The sequence below is a fragment of the Saccoglossus kowalevskii genome, chromosome 3, assembly GCF_978046115.1.
Source record: "Saccoglossus kowalevskii chromosome 3, keSacKowa6.1, whole genome shotgun sequence".
Taxonomy (NCBI): domain Eukaryota; kingdom Metazoa; phylum Hemichordata; class Enteropneusta; family Harrimaniidae; genus Saccoglossus; species Saccoglossus kowalevskii.
Window position 1 is genome coordinate 24482621 of NC_140643.1, and position 14637 is coordinate 24497257.

A 14637-nucleotide genomic window follows, 5' to 3' on the forward strand; every position below is an offset into this window, starting at 1 on the left:
CACGTACTTCATCTATAGTTCCTTCATAGAATGTCACACTATTGAATGGGAATAATGGAGTACTAATAATTGTTAATGTAACGTTAGATGCATCGGCCGTAGATCTGTCATCATGTCCCACTTCAACCCATAGTTTGGCATTTCTGTAAGATAACATGATGAACCATTAAAATAACGTTAACTTTCCCATGCTGTTTTTCGTTACATTTGGAAATGTATATCATATTTCCAAATTTCGGCCGTGGTTCCATGTACCATTATTGCTCTGTAGTTGCGTCATATTCTATTGGTGGGGTAGTTTTTCCCCACAAGAGGTTATACTTATGCACTCTCTATATTATTTTTTGTGTGTCAGATGACACGGTGAATCAGTTGACAAATGTAAGCAACTTAATTAAGCAAATATCAGATGTACGCGATATACACAGACGATACATGAAAATGATTTATGCAGACAATGCATGCATAAACAAGAAATATTTCGGTGACCAAATTTGTGCATATCAACACAATCTGTATTATTTAATGTACACATATTTCAACACATGTATACATATTTCATGTGATACATCACAATAGTCTGTACATATATGTTTCTCGGCAATTGGGAAACGTTTCTAAAAATGAACGAAAACGCGCTTTCAATGACAAACAGCATTGAGATCATCGGTGATAAACCTAGGTTTGAATATTTGTGTCAACAAATGTGTTCCATCTTAACCTAATACCGGTCCACATATACGCAGACGACACATGGAGGCTTCAGCTTTTGTTTTGTTTTCAAAAAAACATAATTAGCAGTGTACTAATAAAAGCACACGATTTCTCGAATAATAGCTTCGAAAATATTACCAATCTATTAGACACTGACCAGAGAAAACACCGTGTCAAAATATCTGGTTTGATCTCTGCGGTGGAGGGGGGGAGTGATTCCTAGGATTTCTGTCCCCAGACCATACATATTACCGGTGGCAGCCATTTTTGTATATCGACTTTTCATTTGCCATACACTTGCGTCACACGTTTGTGAGTGCAACTCAAATAGTTTAAACAATTGTGTAATTAAATTAAAGTGCATGGCATCAGCAGCATTGTATTAATTTATTACAATATTTTTAATAACTCCTCAAGAGGCCACTCTGAAGAAATACAACGGTATTAAGTTTTGCCAAGATCATGCCCTATTACTCGATGCCATGGTAACGTAATTAATTTGTTTGACTACACTGTTACATGAATTCGCTACGTCATCAGAATTAATTAAAACACACATTAGTGCATATTACGTATTCATATTAATACTAGACGCATCATCGCCATCGATACACATTACTCGCACACTGGCTAGTTCTAGTTTAAGTAGCAGGTAATATCAACCTAATTTCTCCATTAACAAATAATTTATAATTTCCACCATCTGTTTACAGTGATCACTCAACAGCCTAGACTACGCATGTTTCGTGGCTTCAATGCTTAAAATACTCGACACCATTGAAACTTACAAGCCCTCTACTTAAACTTTGCTTTGCGGCGGGACAATTATGTTACAAGAATCATTATGATATTAATCTAATCTGGCAATATAATCTTGGTTGCAACGCAATGCAATAGAATAGTCGGAAGAATATTTTGGAAAGTTCTAAGCGTTTTGAAACAATACCTGTTTGTAATCGTGTTACGTAATAATATTCGTAAATGTTTATCACTAGACAAATTTGATTTTCTGTCAATTTGTTTGAATAATTTAGAGCTTTTTAATCCAGTATTATTACACTTATCGCAGTATTATCACATATTCTCATATGTATTCATAAAGAAGCTTGATATTACTGTGGAGCCATGAAATATAGTAATTAATAATTAATTAATTATTGTAATTAGTACACACAATATTGCATACTATTACTATTATACGCTATTATTATAAGCGATAATATTTACGGTTAAATGTTAAATCCTTCACTTATATACTTTCATCTAATTTGTGCTACCATACCCTAACCAAGTAACAAGTAACGTATTACGATTCATATGCATAATGATATTCATGTTAATGGTTGTTCACTTGTTAAAATACCTTAATACCAAATACAGTTACTTTTTTTTTAATTTTACTAGGTATCATGATGGTATATATTTGGAAATTTATGTTTGCCATTATATTTAGAACTGAACATATATACCAGTTAGAGTTATCTATACTTTACCCATCTGAGATTGCGCGCATGTCGGCCCGAATAGTGATCAGCACAGGTATTCCAGTAGAATTGCGCGTTCCGTTGACGAAGACATCAATCGTTTCACTCCAAGACTGAAGACCATAATAATACCCAACCGACACGCTATGAGATTTGCCAACGTTTAGCGGAAAGATAGAATTCGGATTGCTAATGAGTCTGGTCTTGAAATAACTTCTAAACTCGTTGTTCTTATGGTCTATATGTCCACCAATAACTTTCATTTCCGGCATGGAAACGAAACCCCCAACTCGCAGACGCAGTCCGTCTTCGTGGTGCGTGATGTTCATTCCGTAATACTCGCTTTCGTACAATTTACCGCAGTTTGTGACCAACGAATCAACTGACGCAGAGCCATTTTGGAAACACTTCAAGTTCCTCCCCCAAGCAACGTTAAACCATTTAAAATTCAGTATGGTCGGTCTCGTAACGGACGGGTTCAGATCGTCTATCATGTAGGATATTGTAGAAGTCGACACAACTCCTTTGGGAAATGATACTTTCAGGAGGAATTTCGTCAGATCCCCAACGAGGGCGAAGACGTTGTTCTCGGGGTGGCGAAGGGCGCTCAACGTAACTGACGGCGACTTGGTGTATACGCCAGCTGAGGCTATGCTGACAGTATGTGACGGAGTGGTGGAAGCGCAGTCGTAGTTGTATGACACCCCCATCTCAATTTCAATGAATGTCCCCATTACCGCTAAATCTGGAACAAGTACAAAACAATATGTAATTATAAAGACAGACTGATTTTCAATTCAAATTAATATGTACTCGATTTTGACAATACTAATGATATATGTATGACCTACCGGAGATTTGTAGAATGACAGTTCCAGAGATAGTCGGGTCGCATATCTCGTCTATTCTTTCGAAGTTAATCAATACATCATGATCGCCACTTACAGACCACTGTGACTATGATTCATCGTGAAAATAAAATTATATTTAAGTTAGTAATTGTTACCTTATATCACACACCTATGGCGTGCATTAATGTACATTTCAGATTACGGCCCCAGAGACTTCAATTTGCGTGTGTTCTTATTCAAACAAACGCTCAACAAATATGGCTGCCTTAGTTAAAATAATCAGTTCCACTGTTTAATGCCAGTTCTTTTAAAAAATGCATGTTCTGATTGTGCGTGTTATGCAAAGAAAGGCTCGTGAAGGTGTGAATCTATGATACGTTGTATTTTACACTCCTCGATCAATTGTTCATTTCTTTGTAGGAAGTTTGTTTGTTTGTTTGGCAGAGATCCATTCCTGGAAATTATAGATATAAAATTGTTTAGTTGATAAAGTGCGAGTTTAACCGATTGTGCGAGCATTAGGAACAGGTTGAATAAAACAAATTAATCACATGCGTAGAAATAAAGTAGGTCACGTAATGACTATGCACATGTTTTGCAGACTACGGTAATTGGAAGTAATAGATGACATTTGCTTGGCAACAAATTACTTTGGAAAACATCTATTACTGTAAGCGTTAAGTGATTCGATAAGGGTAGTTGACATTGCCAAACAATAGTATTTAACTCCTTCTAATTGTCCCGCCATTAACTGTATTGATATACAGAAGAAGCCAGCATGGCACACTAAAGGCACTATGTTCATACAACTTCGTTTTAGCCCAAAATATTCACATAATTTGACTATAAAAATCAAACTCATGAATATATTTACACACTTTTAATGCCTGCAAGGTGGAAGCTGCTAAACATTGAATAATACGTGTTGCTTTATAACATCGCTTTTCAGGTTATATTTTATGTCAGTCGCAACTTGAGTATTTCTAAAACTAAAATTGTAAATGGTGTTCAGACATTATTAAGTATTCTGCGTAAGAGCTGCTTTTTACACACGAATGACAGCGAGCTAGAATTGTTTATTTATTGTAGCTTCGTCTATTGACAGGTGGGAGAGACAGAAACTACTGGAAAAGTGTCTTTGTTAATTTTTTTACGGCTTCTATAATAATGTTTTATTTTTATGTTTGTTATGAGCTGGATTTCGAAATAAAACCGTTGTTATTAATATTATATGTTCATCATTTGTGGATATCAAATCAATTTATTTTTACCAAGAGAGTGGATTATTATATAAGTTAGAATAAATTTCAAAAAAGAACAGATTAAAACAAAATATTATTGTGTCAAATTAAACATATTTACGATCGTTCACTCTGTGACCAAATCCATTGTGATGAGCAGTGAAAACGAGCAATCATTTGAATATAAACATTATTCCTCAAGCCAAAATATTTTCCGGGTCCTAAACTATATAGTTTGTCAGTAGTGCACATTTTGCTTTGGCACTCGATAAATTATATAGTTTTTACCAGTCAGAGAAAATTGCCAGAAAATCGTTCACATTTCCCGCTGCTAAAGTTTTCTGTGGGGCTACAACGGACTAACACATTTGTAACATGACAAACCAATATTTATTTAGAACACCCGACGTTGTAATATTGTTGAAGCATGTTGTGACATATTTGTGGATATATATGACCAGAAAACAGCGGACATCAGGATTTAACACATTCTTGTATAGTATAGAAATGTGAAGCTTTACAGAAACTAAATTCTTTCTAAACATTGATATATATCAAATTCTCATATTTCTGCATCGTAAGTTCAAACTGGTAAAATCCTTGCATCAACAAATTTGGAAAAAATCTTCCAACAAAAATATTCCTATTTTCTAAACAATCATTTTTTAACCCAGAGGGACACTGTTTTGGCTGTCCCTGGCCATGTCAATTTATTCAATCTAAAAAGTCCCCACTGCTACCCTTTCTCCATTGTGCGTGCATTTATCATTTTGGATAAATTGACACTTGCTTTGAATACAATCGCTTTTGTTTTTGGTAATGTTTCGCACTATGAACTCAAAGTCATTTGCACATAATGTCAATCAGAGCAGATGCGTGTAACTGCAATTTAATGATGAACATAAAAAAGAATTAGCAAGCAGCCTTGATGAACGCCAAATGGACAATAATCAGTATACGTATTATTTGTACGGACACGCTGCTTTATAGTTACGTACATTGCATCATAAGAATTTAACTCTTCACTCCCTTTTAAAATAATAAACCACAATAGTTGACGTCCTACAGTGTCAGATGTCGTCGCAAAATCAATAACCGCACAATGAAGTTTCCAGCGCTTTTTAGATAAATAATTTTGAATAATCGATTGCAAAACAAAAATACTGTCAACAGTAGTATATCTACGGCATAATCCTGATTGTACCTTATCGATCTTCCCGAAACATTCCACCCACAAGACTAGACGATTATTGAAGATGGAAGTGAAAATTCTGCTGAAGATACTCAATAACGAAATACTTTTGTACTATTCTCTGGATTATTGTGAAAGCTTTTTTGTGTAAAAAACATCATTAGCTGAAAAGTCTATTAAATAACACTGTAAGATATGGACGATAAAGATTGTTTTAAACAAAATCTCGTATTACAACCGATGGAATTACAAATTAGGCGTCTTATTCCGTTTCAAAATTGTTTCGAAACATTGACCGAAGCAGCTATTTTTTTCTGCGTTAAAAAGGGTATGATTTTTTTTTCTGGTAAAGAACTTTAAATTCAGATCGCAGGGCCTTATTTGCATTTAATGAATTTACATTGTTATCATAACGTTTTTAAAATTGTATTTTCTGTCGTTTCTTATTATTGTTATTAATGGGTTGTTAATTCCCCTGAGTTCATGCTATTAATTAAACGAACCAAATTTAAATGACGACGAATACCGTGGTCTAGGGTTTCATTGAAATGAAATTTCACGTTATTGGTATTAATCGTTTTCTGCGTTTGCGTTTGCATTACTTCGTAGTCCCCGCTTACGATATATATTATACCTATGACATGCGCATTCAGTCACAATATCTGCAAATGAAGCCATAGTGCATGTATATTTCATGGTTCTACTTCAAAGCGCCCCTCCGCGCCGTGTTCGATATAAACCCCATACGACGTAGACTACGCAGCGTGGACAACATATCGTTGTTTACATGAACAGCACATACGCACTTGTGACGTTTGAATAAAGTCTCTTTATTATACTAGTTGATTATGACATAATTACACAACAACGGCTTTACTGATAATAATTTATAGTATTTATTACTCTAGTTATTATTTTATTTTATAATCGCGAGCTCACAAAAGGACATAATTATACCAAACCCATGTTTAAATAACGTATGACGTATACATGTAATAAGGTGATGGATTGCCCCGAGGATTGTTTGCCCAGAAATAGAATTAATAAAGCGTTATACTTTCTTTTTCCACGACATGCAATTTAAGATATACATTCTAAGATTTCATATAATTTGTCGAGGTTCTTTCAGTATCACACCATACTACTACCTCGTACGTGATTTGCATGCACTTTTGCGTGGACATAGACATTGATATATTTAGGTCGTCACGCGTGCGATATACGTTAAGAGAAAACGATTATCGTCAGAATATGACGATAATGAATAAATATGAAATCAATTCACGGTCGTTCAAGAGAAAACTCATACAATTGTATTCAACAGTTATGATGATTGATGATATCAATCCGTCTTGTTTCTATGGATTTAGTTTGTTTCTACATTGAAAACAATCTCATTGGTATTATCGTCAATTTACGTGAATCACTAGCTAGAGTTAAGCTGCACACACTATCTGAAAGGTGCATTGTGGGTAGATCTACATCAACAGCGGTAATTCATGCCCTGTTATTGTTGTATATATATAAGTTGAGCTTAAATCCCATTGAAAAATACGGCCACATTGACTGTCATTACCGAATAATATCCAGCAATAAATCTATTTATTTGATTAAATATTTGTGTGTAGAATGAGAGCCATCAAGTTGAATTCACAAAATACAATAATTACAGTATAATATACACATACTAATGTTACGAATTGGTATAAATTAAAATATCTAGAAATCTTGATAATAACTTTGAAATACTTAATACATAGTATATTTCCTATTGTTTTAATATTAGTGTCTAAATTATTCCACTCACGGTAATAAGGAGTTCTTGTAGAACTTTTAGTGGGATTTTGGAATACTTAGCTTCATTATTGTTAGTATTTGCTTTTGTTGAATGGCAAATGCAACCGATTTGCATAATTGAACATTGCAGTCATTCATTTTTAAATACATTCAAATACACTCGAGCCTTACAACAAATGGGATGTATCGATTATAAAGTACGTACCGGAAAATCCTCCTTCGAATATATATTTGCGCATGACGATATTTGCCAGTCATAAGAATTCTCGTCTATGGTTTCGTTGACAACTATAGTCTGCGGGAAGAGAACACATGTCGGCTTAATTTTATTAAGTGAAAACTGTTTGTACGCTACACATAACATATTGAAGGTGATAAAGTCTGTTTAGCATTATTAGTTACACCGATTCAGGAAATTACTATTTGCAACACTCTCCGAATTCTACAGTAACGTAGCTCGTAGCGGAATCCTACCAGAGTTGTCTCGAGTGCGTCAGGTAAAAAAACGCCATTCACACATTGGTTATCGCGCGCATTCATTTTATTAGTCTTCATAACACGATACTTAAATTTCATATAAACACTTACTATTTATTTGATATTAGAATTAATATATAAATACGGCATCAACACAACAACAACAATACAACCACAACACAAACCTGAAAGTATTCTCCCCAGATAGTGATGTTTACGTAACACTGGGGTCCCGGTCCTGTAAGCGTGACGCTGAAGTCAAAGTCAACCCAGTCCGTAGCTTCATATACCGCTGATGTGTTGTGGGGCTGTATATCAACCAGTACTGGAAACAACGCCATGGATAAATTATATAAATAAACAATTTGTCTCAATATTGGCACAAAGGAGAGTGATACATATTCACCGCATCGCTTACACATGTGCAAAAAGAGTAAATTAAGCCATGCTTCAAGTAACAATATTAATATTATCAGCAGTTTTAACTTTGTAGCAAATATATATTAATTCAATATCTTTCTTATTTTATTTTATTCCGTCACTAAATCATTTCACTATGGGAAAGGCTTCAATTTATTTTCACGCAACGAACAGGTCACACATACACAATTACCAGAACTCAAATAACATCGTTGATACAAACTAAAATATCCGTTAGACGTAATCGTCGAATATATATTACATTATACACCGGCTAAGTGATTAAACAGCGCGAGAAACATCAGCAACCGCGTTATAACTGGTGATTATACCGCAGTGATACGAGACAAGCCCACTCCAAATTTTGAAGCAGCTGGTATAAAAGTTTCAGGGTGTGGTTTTGAACAGCGAAATCGTAAAACATGTGTGGACATGGCTTCTGAGTCAGTGGTCAGTGTCAACAGTTAGTGGAAATTAGATATGGATAAGTAATTATGTTAATCTTTCCCAGTACAGTAAGTGTAGAAGTAGTTAACACCACAGGACTTCGGGGGTGTTGTTTCGGGCTAAGCCCTCACAACGCTCTGCTGTCCCTTGGTCCCATCACGGTTACTCTTTTAGTAACCGTGGTCCCATGGTGTGTCACTGAACCATTGCATCCGGTGAAATCTACGAAAAAAACAACAACACAAAAACTTCCCGAAAAATACATTACGAATCGGAATGAACATAGATATATACGTACTATATAACCACTGATGTTGCTTCGCAACAATTTAACTAACGTGAAATATGCTGTGTGTACTGTTGAAGCTATAAAATGACTGATCACTTTGTTTTTGTAACAACGCCATAATTGTGTATTTAAACGAACACAAATGATCTGTACATTAATATATATTTTATCTACCCATATATTGGTATGCGTATAAATCGACGTCGTTAACGGTAGACGGTACACTCACCTGCTTCGTTTAAAATAAACGCCGATACGAACACGATTATAAGAGATCCCGTAGACTCCATGTTGTTGAATGTCGCAAATACTACGTGGTATCTAGTTCCATAAATCCTACCACTTCTGCAGTTGCACAGGTTGCCAAGTTTTACAGTAACAGTGAAAACATTGCTCAATCCAGTCGCTTACTCTTAAAAGTTGCCATGGTGATTATTAACGCCATCAGCGGTCGTTCGTTTCTTTGATACCCCACCGACAGTGGTTCGCGTCCGTTTCCTGTACTGTCATTGCAAATTGTTGACTCGCGAATATTTGAGTATAATCATTGTGACTATTTCAACTTAATGATCTTCGCAAACGTTAAATGATCAATTTTTATCTCGACGGTTCCTTTTGTAATAACAATGCGCCACCGGGGCAAATGGATGTATAGATTTACCCAGTACCAATATAAATGTCTAGCCATTTATTACTAGTCACGTGTCGACGCACGTGATATTAAAATCTGTCGATGTTGCATGTGAAAGCCGTATTAAGTTTTTATGGATGTCGTTCTTGATAGTAAAATTGATGACCGTCTATTTGATTTGCACTACTGTATCACGACCAATGCATTTTGAAATTTGTCATGCTGTTAAATAAAAGTAGAAACATACGCTTGAATAAAAAAATACCCAGAATTTGTTTACTTTGCGAGAAATTGTATTCAAGACCAATATAAGGTTGATGACTTAAAACAAGTCATTATTTTATTTTACGAGAAAACAGTTTATTTTATTTTAGTGACCTTTGGCTGTTTTGTCAATATTTGAATGTTTTTACCATCCGTCGATTTAGTGAAGATACATTAATATATAAACATCGCAACCCCACCCAACCAAAACATAATTGATATTCACCAAATTCAGGGCCAGGAATCTCCAGCGAGTAATGTATTCAGAGTTTCAGACAATTCGCGATAATTCGTGACGAGCCGTATTCCATATTTCCTGTGTTTAAGAAATGTCTCCGTGAGGATAAAGAGCTGTGTGAAATGTTTGAGAAAACGGTATGTATTCATATTGAAGACACATACCTAGAAAATAACGTGCTTCAAATCTACTTGATCAATATTACTTGGAACGTTGAACGCCACTCTAATGGTCCTCTTGAAATGCCCCCAACCTCGTCGATAATCCTATTAGCATATGTTTTACATATTAAATAAATAAACATCAATTCACCAATCAATAGACGGTTTTCCCAACTGTAATTACTGAATATCGATCAAATACATCCACTCAACTTATTGCACCGCAATAATTCTAATGATGAGTCGCAGTATGTGTTGATTTACTGAAATCTATAAATGTATAAAATGTTTGTCTAGCGAGGTCGCTGAAGTTACATATCATATTCTCTTACATGGGTATTAGTCTGAATGAATTGCTTAAACGCATATGTGGCATGTAAGAAATGGCCGCTGAGTTCTCGTTGATAGTGAGACAAAGAGAGTCACGATACTTTGTTGGCCCTCGAATAGTGTTCCATTCTCTGCCGTAATCGGCACTCATCTTTGTAACCATGGTAATTGAAACCCTGTATGCAATATCAACAGAGAATATATCACTATTTGAAGGGTGGGAATAACTCTCGTTGCTTTCTCGTTCTCAATGAGATCTCGGTGAACATTTGCCTTAAAAATCTAATGACGCTACGAATTTGTGAGAAGTAAATTAGCGGAATACCACGTCAATACTCGTACCAAATTTGACGTTGTCGACGCAGGTCTGCTTTATAATGACAGTTTAGTATATCCCGGATGCAAGTAACGAATGCACGTGACAATATGACGTCACAAGCAAAGCTCCGACTGCACTTTTATAGATTATACCTTCGTGTGAATCTCAGCGAGTAATGTATTCATAGTTTCAGACAATTCGCGATAATTCGTGACGAGCCGTATTCCATATACTTTTATAGATTATACCTTCGTGCGAAATGTTTTCACCGGAAGTTCGATTCCTGCCTCCAGACAAATGCACATTAGCATTCATTTCAACGTAAAACGTGAATTGCGCGTAATAATACGTCATCCGCGAGAAATTCTGAATAAAACACACCGGTTGAAAATTATACTCTGTCAAGTGAATAAGTGGATCGATCAATGATTTTGTTCTCATACGTTTCACTTGATCTTTGTAGAAAGTGGGCAACAGAACGATCATATTAATGCATTTAATGTATTTCGTATATTTTTTGTGCTACGGGGTGGTTCTAATAAACACTATAGTGAGTTCAGCTTCCCGCCAACGTAAGTTTGTACATCCACTTCGATTGCATATTTTAATAAATATGCCTTTTTATGGAAAGCCATATGTCACTAAGTTTGCACCATCCACCGCAACAATTTGCAAAAGTAATTCACTTACCTGGCAGCGACATACTCATATCATTCAAGTTACCTTGAATATTATTATGTACTTCTCCGATATCGACACGTATACCCTTTTTTTACTTTCAGCAGTAACAAAGACATCGATTAAAACTAATATAAACATTACGGCGAAAGTGAATTCGTGATCCAAATTAAAGAGATTTTTTTCAGCGCTCTGTAGCACTTTGTAAATACAACGTCGTGTACATTTAATGTACCTGTTTGATGGTAAATAGCACTACTTAGTCGGCGGAAGTTGAGTTCTATTATTAGTAACTTGATTAATCCATAGGAATACGTCTTTATTTTTCGTATGACTTCCGTGATTGCACAATGTTTTCAGACTAATGTATCATCAGAATGCATAGAAAGCTTGGAATTAAATTGGCGTGAATATCTATTCGATAAAAACTCAAGGTCCATTTAAAGTTAATAACCATCCTACAAGTTCGGCACTGGTTTTATAATTGTAAAGAATGTAATATTTATAGTTAGGTGCTATGCTGCGATAAACGCACGTTACTGATTTGCACTGCTGACGCTATGTATTTAAAAAATATACGGTAGACTCCAAAATGGTTAGCCAGTAAAAGGTTTTAGAGAAATCAATGCCCAATGGTGCGACTCATGAAAACATCTGTGTAATTTCTAGAGCAGTGCATTGTTTTTATTAGTTTGTTGACAGGAGAATATTGATAAAAGTGTTTAGTTGCATTAAAACTTACAAACTGTTTTTTGTTTATTTATAAAATGTATGTACCAAAACAATATAACGTAAAATATGCCTGCCACCCCCAAAAAGTCAAAATGGTCTCAGTGTATATATATTTTTTAACTTATGTCTACGGTAGATATAAATAAATAACTTGTTTTGCCATTGCGAGGTTGTGCTTGTATTTATTTTGTAGTATATATATTAAACATGTGGCTAATTGGTTTGTAAGTGTTTATTAACGGGAGCACTACACATTAGAGAAGTGTGGGCTAACGCCACATTTCAGTTTCTAAGTTGTAAATTAATTTAAAGATTCTAACCAAAAGCGGGCGTTATACTATCAGGGGGAAAAGCTTCTCCCTCTGGGTTCTCCACACGTGTCAGGGGGGGGGGATCTCGTCTCGTCTCTCTATTGCGTCCCCTTGAGGTATGGGATCGGGAATGCCAGTTAAGTTTTACAGTCAAATAAGACACACACAACGAAATACGTTTCAGCTCTCGTCTTAGTCGATCTGTGGAGCACTCTATAAGACACAGCGCCCTGGGGAAAAATCCCCAAGACTATCGCAAGGCTGACCCAAGACTCTTTTAGACTGCGTCAACACTCGCCCCAAGGCTCTCCAGGACTGCTCTAGACTGCTGTACTCCCCAAGACCAACTAAAACAACTTTATTCATTTTCAAAACTCTAACCAATTACAAAACAGTAAAAAGACTCTAGGGCGTAACTTCAATCATAAAGCCAATCACACTAAGTACTGAATACGTCATATCTTTTGATTAATCGTTCACTACATTAATAACTATGAATATAAACTGTCAGAATGAGTAGTCTGAATAGCGGCGGTTATCTGGTAATTAGTTCCAAATCACTGAGCCAAGTTCCGTCCAAAACTTCAAATAGGCCTAAACGATGACAGACATAACACAGCAATTCACTAATAATCAACTAATTAAGTCGGTCAACAGATACGCGAAAACAAATTCATGACAATACCCACACTTAGATAAAATTAAATGGCGTCCTCCGACCCTGACACAACACCGCGGACACCATTCCCCATTTACAAGTGATTTAATGATGAGTTTAATCAGTTGCCACACTCCAGAGGAACTAGAATCTTATTGTGAAATTATAGACTATGTCTATAAACTTGGATAAGGCCAAAATGTTGTTTTTCAAGGGCGGGGGATTTTTATCAAAGAACGAAAAGTTGGTGGCACAGCAAGCGAAAAAAAGCTCTCTTTTGTTCATTTATAGCTATGAATTGCTTACGCTCTCTATCCCACAGAACCTACTTTCAAATGTTTGATACAATGCTACTACCAATACTAACGTGAGGGACGGAAGACTGGGCATTTAGAAAATGTAATGTAGAATATTTCTTGGCTTTTCTAATAGATGACACAGCAAATGTTTTATTAATAATAAGAATGAGAGAAAAAGATCAATAATTACGGTGTAATCATTCGGTTGGATTGCCAGTGCACAGCGCTGGATATGCGTAAAATACAAACGATGTTGTGTATGCTTTGTTATATGCTCAACAAAAGTTCAATGTATACCACTTGACATTGAAATGATTCTTCAAATTGTTGTAGTTGATGTTGTTGATTCGCGTCCCTCTCTTAGCAAACAGATTTTAGCAACCACGTGAACTCCAGACTTTACCGTTTGGCTAAAGCCGCACGGTCCTCAGGCTAGTATCATTATTTATATTTCGGCTTAATGGTGGTTGCCATGACATCTACTGATAAAGGTTAAATGATGAGGCCCGATGACGGGACTGGTTGAGATCAGTCGACACATTCTCATGAGTTTGCGATTTCAAGCTTATGCGGTACCTTGATCATAGTCCAGAACTAATATATATATATGTATATTGATGTCAACTGTGGAATGTTATTGCAAGACCATTAGCACCCATAAATATAAACTGAAGTTGACACTATGATAGTGGTTTTCCTAATATAGTGACGATTAATCAATTGTATTATGATGTGTAAAACTTTCGTGTGATTGGCTGTTTGTTTAGAGGCAACGCCTCAAAGTCTCTTATACTCTATTGTAATTGGCTAATGGTTGACAAGTAATAAAAGTGATTTGAAGCTGTCTCGGGAAAGGAACACGAGGCAGTCTGAGAATCGAATGTGACACGAATTGAGCTTCTGCATGTGTTTTTGTGAGTCCAACGTGGGGAACAATCGAATCCCGGTTACCTAAGTGAAAGGTTTCGAAACATCAAAAATACATATCACACGTGGTGGAGAATCCTGGCACTGTGTTTAACACACAAAAAAGACATCCTGTGACAACTTTATGATAACAAGACAAAGAACACACATAATGGAAGGAATTCGTGAGGTTTTGAC